The sequence below is a fragment of the Triticum urartu genome, chromosome 1A (assembly GCF_056163025.1).
Source record: "Triticum urartu cultivar PI428250 chromosome 1A, HENAU_Tu73, whole genome shotgun sequence".
NCBI lineage: Eukaryota > Viridiplantae > Streptophyta > Magnoliopsida > Poales > Poaceae > Triticum > Triticum urartu.
The window spans coordinates 229018657-229027732 of NC_141873.1; the positions used below are offsets into that span (position 1 = coordinate 229018657).

The window sequence follows — 9076 nt, forward strand, 5'->3', positions numbered from 1 at the left end:
TTTAACTGCAGTTGCCATGTCGCTGAACTACTGTTGCCATGTCAGATAACTGCAGTTGCCATGGTTGCTCAACTGCAGTTGCCATGTATGGTCTGATCTAATGTAGTTGCCATGATTTCATAACTTTAGGAGTTGCCACACACTAACACTAGGCAGTTGAGAGAGTTGTCATGTGCTCACAAGCATGCTAGGGCAGTTGCCATGTAAAAAGGAAGAGTTGCCATCTGCTTACGTGCACGTTAGGGCAGTTGCCATGTACATGCACGTTAGGGCAGTTGCCATGTACCATGCAAAAACATATGGCAACTCGATAAAAGAGAGTTGCCATCTGCTTACGTGCACACTAGGCAGTTGCCGTGTACCCTGCAAAACACATGGCAAACTCGGGTAAAAAAAAGAGAGTTGCCACCTGCTTATAAAGCACACTAGGGGCAGTTGCCATGTGCACTGCAAAACACATGTCAACTAGCAGTTTGGGTGGGAGAGGAGACGGGCGTGTGGGCGAGATGGCAAATGCCCACACACTAGCCCTTGTGTGTGCGTGCAAAGTGGCGTGTGGGTGAACTGCTGAACGCCCACACACCACCTCCTCCTATGTGGTGAAACGGCTGTGTGGGTGACCGGCTGAACGCCCACACACCAGGCCAGTCCTACATGGCACTAGAAACATGCCAAGATTCGTGCGCTCATGAACGGACGCAGATCCACGCGTGTGGGCGAGATGCAAACGCCCACACGTGTGGGCGTTAACATTTCCGTATATATATAGTGTTACTATTCATCACTCAGGGTGCACAATAAGTTATTCTTCACCCAAGGTAATTTTACGATCGTTTCATAAATAAATTACGTTTGAAATTCAAATAGTTACATTCCTATTGATTCACTATGTAAAATTTGGCATAAAAATAAAAATGTATGTCACCACAGAAGAAAATTTGCAGTTTATGTGTATTTTATACTATGTTTTTGCATTTGCAATTTTACATAATATAAAATATTTTTTACGACCATTATATATTTTCTTAAGGTCTCTTTTTACGTCGGAAATAAGACAAAACTTAAAGAACGTAAAATTACGGTGCATTAATGGTAAATAGAGGGGGTGAAGAATAACTATTCCGTAGCGAATGGTTTCATGGGGACGAGTTCGACACGCTCATCGTCGGCGTCTCAGGTACCGTTGCTGCTTTTCCAACCATTTCTGCGGGAACTGAATCCACTTGTTCCAAACACGTTCTGGCATATTGACACGCATGCCGCCGTTGCAGGATTCACCAGGGACCAGCTCAAGGTCTAGGTGGAGCCATCGGGGAGCCTCAAGATCGGCGGCGAGCGCGCCCTCAACGGCGGCCGGTAGTGGTGCCACTTCCTCAAGCGGTTCGACCTCCCCGGCACCTGTGACGCCACGACGATCAAGGTCCAGCTCGACAAGGGAGTCCTCAACGTCCAGGTGCCTCGTTCCAGCGACGACAACCAAGAGGACGCGCTGCGAGAGGAGGAGGATGCCAACGCGTTCTGGAGCGGCGGCCACACGGTGGCGTGGCGTGCCGATGAGCACCTGGCGTGGCGTCTGGCCAAGAGCCTGGGCGAGCACCGGTATGTCATCCTGAACGTCGTGCTCGCCGTCATGCTCCTCTGGCTCGTCGCGTTCGGTGGGCAGATCAAGAACGAATGAAGCAAGCAACACACATGCACACACAACGCGAGGCAGTCGTACATCACATCAGATCGATGTAATCATTTGGTACTTATATATCATAACTGATAAAAGGGAATAACAACCCTGTAAATAGGTAGGATTTGGAATGCAGGATTGTTCAAATCCAAGTCTCAAGATATCAAGTACTATCGGATATAAAGACATACTAGTAGGACACGAACTAGGAGCACTCGACGGCGATGCTCACCAGAATCTCACCCGCTGCTCTGTAGTCTAGGGATTAGTGCATAATTAGATGAAATGAATAGCTGTTGTTGAATACACCGCTCCATCGTAGATTGACACAGTGTGTTCCTGTTTGCCCACATTAAGTTAGGGCCAAAGCCGGACTGAAAGCACATAAAAGTACAACTCGTCATTTATTGGACTGCAAGGACTATTGAGCCACAGATACTTTATATCCAGCTTATTAATAACACCAGTTGTACTGTTCAAGATGAAGACTATCGTGGCATGAGTTATGTGAAACCGTGTTTAATAAAAATAAATAACCATGTATTGCTATCTAATGAAAATAAATCTATGTGCCCATCCAAGCAAAACGTATGTTATTAACACAAGTGTGTCTTTCACGATCATATATTTCTCAAAGGAAATTGATACGCTAGCGAGACGCATGCATGGTTGTGATTCCTGGTCTAAATTCTTTGAATATGGTAGCACCAAGCAAAGGGGACCCACGCCTAGGCATGTAGGGTTTGTCTGCTAGTTCAGATGTAGAGCATTAATGAGTGTGGTGTGGAACGCACCTTAATAATGCCTTGGACACGAAAGTCTTAGCCCGTACCAAGAATTCTAGCGCCAGATTTATTGTCAACCGGGTTTTTGTACCTTATATCACCTTACCAGATGTAAAAATTCAAAAAGGTGTGTACTGGTTGTAAAAAAAACTAAATTACAGCCCACGGTTCAAGACGTGAAACCCCTGTGCTGCTAATAAATGAATTAAATGAATTTGCTGTCCGATCAGGTAATATAAACCCAAACAGATCAACTAGGACGGTTAGAAAAAACATTATTTTGTGGGTGTCAAATGGATATAAAATGGTGCGAGAAGGAAGAAAAATGATAGGGAGAAGTGATGAGGGGCCAGTTGGAAGGACGAAGAGCGTCCTTCATTTAGTTTAGATGGGTGGTTGGCGGTTTGTAGTTGAGTTTAGCTCGCGCAGCCGAATTGAAGAATCCGTACAGAACCGCGTGGACTTTAAGGCCTATACAAGTGAAAAGCAAATGAGAATACAAGAGGATAAAGTTAGTAATACCATGTGGTTAATATAGTGGTTGCGGATCCCAAGATGATCGGGTGGGCATGATTCTGGTGGGCAGTGTCGCCGAGTGCTCCTATGCAATTTCGCATACTAGTACTACTACTACTACACATGGGCCCACTTTATTGGTTCTATATCAAGTTCTGGCATTGATGATCTGAAACGAGTTCAATGTAACCACAAAATATATCATTTAAGGTCCATAAAACTTGCATGCGAACTTGTGATTAGCTCATGACCTTATGTCGTCACATGTGTCTGGACATACAGTCGTAGTTTGAGAAACACACGATATCCAATAGAGAAAATGTGACGTGCTTACTCCCTTCGTATTTGAAAGAGTGTACTTTCAACTTTATTGGAGGGTCAAACTATCTCAAAGTTTGACCGAGTTTGTGCAAAAATATGTCAATCCTTGTGAAACCAAATAGGTATATGACAAAAAATATATTTTATTATGAATCTAATGCTACTAATTTGATGACATAAATGTTGGTCTATTATTGTATAAATACGGTCAAACATAAAATAGTTGGACTTTCCAACAAAGTTGGAAGTACACTCTTTCAAGGACGGAGGGAGTACCTGTTTGCACTTTCATGTGTTGTTGAGTCCTCGATAAGTGTTGTTTGATGGATCCAGTCACAACTTTTCACTAAGGACTCGAGTGAGGTGAAATCCGTCGATGATGGGGTCTAGGACCAGTGCGGAGGATCCGCCATGACAGATACTAGTGGGGTGGTCCCTGCGATCAAAGGTGATCGGGCAAGTAGACCATGGGTTGAACTTTGGGGCGACGGGCTCCATCACATAGACGTCCCTTAGTGCACGCTTCTGCTCCCTCTTGGGAATGTGGGTTGCGTATATCATGTTCACCGTCTTCACTTGTGGGGGGAACCCCGTCTGTCCTCCTGTGTTCGGCGGCCGGGGCTCCTCCTCTTCATCGCTATGCATCCCCTTGTCCTTGTTTTCGGTATTTAACTTGCCGGCCTGCTTGAACACCTAGCATTCCCTGTTGGTGTGATTGGCTGGCTTGTCGGGGGTGCCGTGGATTTGACACGAGCGATCCAGTATGCGATCTAAACTGGACGGAGCCGGAGTACTTCTTTTAAATGGCTTTTTCCACTAACCGGATCTAGAGCCTCTGAATCCGACATTGACTGCCGTATCTTCGGTTTGATCCTTGATGTGTTGTTGCTGCGAGCTAGCCAGCTATCCTTGCCCATGCAAAAGCGGGTCATGAGTGTTGTGAGGGCTGCCATAGATTTCGGCTTCTCCTGGCCCAGGTGGCGAGCCAGCCATTCGTCATGGATGTATGCTTGAATGCCGCTAGGGCCTCTGCGTCTGGACAATCGACAATTTGGTTTTTCTTAGTCAGGAACCGTGTCCAGAATTGTCTGGCCGATTCCCCTGGCTGCTGGGTTATATGGCTCAAGTCATCAGCATCTGGTGGCTGCACATAAGTGCCCTAGAAGTTATACAGGAATGCGTCTTCCAGATCCTCCCAACTGCCTACGGAGTCTGCTGGCAAGCTGTTCAACCAATGCCGAGCTGGTCCTTTGAGTTTTAGTGGGAGGTACTTGATGGCATGTAGATCATCACTGCGAGCCATGTGGATGTGAAGGAGAAAATCCTCAATCCATACAGCGGGATCTGTTGTACCATCGTATGATTCGATATTTACGGGTTTGAAACCCTCCGGGAATTCGTGATTCATAACTTCATCAGTGAAGTATAGGGGGTGTGCGGCACCTCTGTGCCGGGCTATATCCCGACGCAGTTCATATGAGTCTTGCCTGCTGTATTCGGCCCGGCCAGATTTACTCTTGGTGTATCCGACGCGACGATCATCGTCCCGTGTTGGCGCGCGTGCCCATGACCCGTATATCGACCTTGCGATTTTTGCCTTACTGTCCAACACGTCTCGTAGGTCCTCTATGTTGCCCCGGGCCTTAGTATTTTTGATTGAGTGCCAACGGGGTGCAGGCTGAACTTCAGGCTGAAATGCCTCTCTGGCTCGGCCACGCAGTGGCCGGTCAGCCTCATCGTACATTGGTGAATGAGGTTTCATTGCTTCCTCCTCGAGGTGAGGTAGCAACCTGCATTTTGGGTATCTCTTGGAGGGGCGCTCGAGTTCGTACTCCTCTACCGCAAGGACTTCGGTCCATCTGTCTGCTAGCAAGTCTTGATCAGCTTGAAGCTGTTGCTGCTTTTTCTTCAGGCTATTTGCCGTGGCCATAAGCCGGCACTTGAAGTGCTCTTGCTCGATGGGTTCCTCAGGCACGATAAATTCTTCGCCGCCGAGGCTCGCCTCGTCTTCGGAGAGAGGCATGTAATTGTCCTCCTTCGATTCTCCATTTGCTGCTCGCTCTGGAGGGCTAGCTTGTTCGTCCTCCGGCTCTGCATCATACTGGAGGGGATTGTTGTTGTCTTCGGCACTATCTGGACTGTTATTTTCTCCTGTGCCGATATCACTACTTTTGCTGTGGCAGTACTTAGAGCGGCGCCGCTGACGTCATTGCTTGGGTTGCTTCTTGGAGGGGTCATCCTCCGCTGTCTCATCGCCATTGCCTTCTTTGGGGGTGTCCACCATGGAAGTCCCATTGCCATCGCCATTGCCTTCTTTGGGGGCGCCTGTCATATGCCGAGGTGGCAGTCCAGCGTCCTGTGGGCGGTGGTTCCTGTTCGTCTCCTGCATCATCGTCCATACCGTCGAAGTCTTCAGAGTCAAAGTTGAGCATGTCGGTTAAATCGTCGACAGTGGCTACTAAGTGGGTGGTGGGTGGGCAGCGAATTTCTTCGTCGTCCGCATCCCATTCTAGCCGGACATAGTTCGGCCAAGGATCTCCTGACAGGGAGAGAGACCTTAATGAATTTAGCACATCACCGAAAGGTGAGTGCTGAAAGATATCCGCGGAGGTGAACTCCATGATCGGCGCCCATTCGGGTTCGACGGGCACGGATGTAAGCGGCTCGGAGTCCGTGGCCGGAGATGAATCCAGTGGTTCGGTGACACGGCTCCCGTAAGGGGTGAAGTTAGCATCCAGCTCTATCGCCGCTGAGAGCGCGGCCTCCGTGGTGGGGTCTATCCCTCCGCTCTCGGATGGCGTGATTTGCTCCGGATTGACGACCGGAGTAGTTGCAGATGCGATCTCCCGAATACTGTTCGACGACGGAGTTATGTCATGCTCGTCATGACTGTGCGGCACACCTAACATGGGCTCGAATCCGTCGAAGATTGAGTCTCCGTGGATATCGGCCCTGTAGTTCAAGTTTCCGAATCTAACCCGATGGCCAGGGGCGTAGCTCTCGATCTACTCCAGATGGCCAAGCGAATTGGCCCGCAGTGCGAAGCCACCGAATACAAAGATCTGTACGGGAAGGAAAACCTCACCCTGGACTGCATCGCTACCGATGATCGAAGGAGCCATCAAGCCTTATGTTGACGACATAGTGGAACTCTCAATGAAAGTGCCAATGTCGGTGTCAAAACCGGCGGATCTCGGGTAGGGGGTCCCGAACTATGCGTCTAAGGCGGATGGTAACAGGAGGCGGGGGAGAAGATGTTTACCCAGGTTCGGGCCCTCTTGATGGAGGTAATACCCTACTTCCTGCTTGATTGTTCTTGATGATATGAGTATTACAAGAGTTGATCTCCCACGAGATCATAGAGGCTAACCCTAGAAGCTAGCCCATGGTATGATTGTATGTTGTCCTACGGACTAAACCCTCCGGTTTATATAAACACCGGAGGGGGCTAGGGTTACACAAGGTCGGTTACAAGGGAGGAGATCTACATATCTGTATTGCCTAGCTTGCCTTTCCACGCCAAGGAGAGTCCCATCCGGACACGGGACGAAGTCTTCAATCTTGTATCTTCATAGTCCAACAGTCCGGCAAAAGGATATAGTCCGGCTGTCCGGAGACCCCCTAATCCAGGACTCCCTCACCTCCTGCCTGGGAGCCTCCTAACTACTCCAAGTCGTCAGCGGTCGTCACGTAGTAGTAGGCACCCTCGGGGTAGCAGTAGTCTTTAGTGGTGTCGTCTGGCTCCTGGGATCCGTCATCTGGTCACAACAATCGGGTATGGGAGAAAAAGAGGTAGCAAAGCAATCGTGAGTACTCATCCAAAGTACTCGCAAGACTTACATCAGATCTAAACTAAGTATGCATCTATATCAAAGTAAATGGGCTGTATCTGTGGACTAAACTTCAGAATGCTAGAAAGAAGGGGAAAGCCTAGCCTATCGAAGACTAGCATCTTCAAGCAGTTTGCAGCATATAGAAGAGTACAGATCAACATAATGTAAAGCAATAGTAGTGTTATCAACCTCGGCCAGAGATCCTTTCTCGACACCCTGCGAGAAAGAAATCCCAGAGCCATACTATCCATTTCTCATCACAATCCATTTCTCATCACAAGTATCCAGTTCTAGTTGTATCGATTGGGATACAACTCCAAGTGTTCATTATCGTAGGACAGGCTATCGATAGATGTTTTCTTCCCTGCAGGGGTGCACCAACTTACCCACCACGCTCGATTAACTCTGTTCGGACACACTTTCCTGGGTCATGCCCGGCCTCGGCCAAACAATACGCCGCAACCCGACCTAGGCTTAATAGAGAGGTCAGCACGCCGGACTAAACCTATGCCCTAGGGGTCATGGGCCATCGCCCCGGGAACTCCTGCATGTTGCGTGGGCGGCCGGTGAGCAGACCTAGCTACCTCCTTCAAAAAGGCAGGTGCTTACGCAGTCCAACCCGGCGCGCGCCGCTCAGTCACTGACGTCTATTAAGCTTCGGCTGATGTATACGACGCAGGGCGCCCATACTATGCCCACGTGATGGTTAGTGCTATCAGGCCAGAGGCCCCTCGGATCAAATATCCAAATCGTAGTGGATTAGTAACGTGCGGTAACAAGCAGACACTCACGAAATATGTGACCCCGTAGCCCTGTCTCGAGTACTTGCGGCAAGGGCTAAGAATGCCCGGCCACGCCTCGTAAGTATCTCGCGGGCACCTTCCAAGTCAACCTGACTCCACATCACTCGCTATTAAGCTCGCGCGGGTACTCCTTAGGGCCAACCCGTCTTTAGTAACATGGTTTAGTATAAAGTCATAGTAACAATACTAACTATGTGTCTAACACCAAGGGGAAAACCCAAGGAATCACCCCTGGTGAATTCCAATCGATGTTATCATCAAGGTGAACGTAAGAGGATCCACCCTCGAGGTTGACACTTGAGGGTTTGCACAATGGAGCCGTAACAGAAGTGGTTAAGGAGGAAATTACCCTCGATGACCTCGGTCGTATAGCTATACTACAGAGATCTCATCAGGAGTGATGTAAGAGGTTCCACCCTCGGCACTTGATGGTAACTATGCAGAGCCGTACAACTAGGGGGGTGATGTGCGGTGTCGGGGCCTGGACGTCGATCATGTTGATCGAGTCATCGAACATAAAGCGGGGCAACTGGGACAAGGTGGGGATCACTGATGGATCACTATCCAACCTATACTAAGCAGTTTAGGATAAGCACATAAGGTATGAAAGCAGGTAACAAAAACAGGCTATGCATCAGAGTAGGATCATACATAAAGCAGTAGTAGTTCTAATGCAAGCATGAGAGGGAAAGAAACGGGCGATATCGGAATGCTCAAGGGGGGTTTGCTTGCCTGGTTGCTCTGGCAAGGAGGGGTCATTGTCGACGTAGTCGATCACAGGGGCGGCATCGGTCTCGGGGTCTACCGGAGAGTAGGGGGAAGAAATAGTAAATACAGAGCAAACAATGCATCACAAGGCATAACATGACGATAGGCAGAGCTAGGGTTGTCCTAACGTAGTACTACACGTTGCATATGGAGGGGATAAACATCCGAGGATGAATCCCCGGCGTTAGATGAATTTTGGCAAATGAAAGAGAGGGGATGGTTCCATGTTCAGCATGCTAGGGGCATGTGACAGATGAATGGACCGCGTATTCGGATTCGTTGGATTTTTCTGAACAACTTTCATATAGAAAACATTTTCATCCGAGCTACGGTTTAATTGCTATGATTTTTCAAAGATTAAAGCATTTCCAG

General features: G+C 48.6%; 1 pseudogene; it reads left to right on the forward strand.

The window, feature by feature from the left end:
• Positions 1-506: 506 nt before the first annotated feature.
• LOC147990665 (15.7 kDa heat shock protein, peroxisomal-like) lies at positions 507-1678 on the forward strand (annotated as a pseudogene).
• The last annotated feature ends 7398 nt before the right edge of the window (positions 1679-9076 follow it).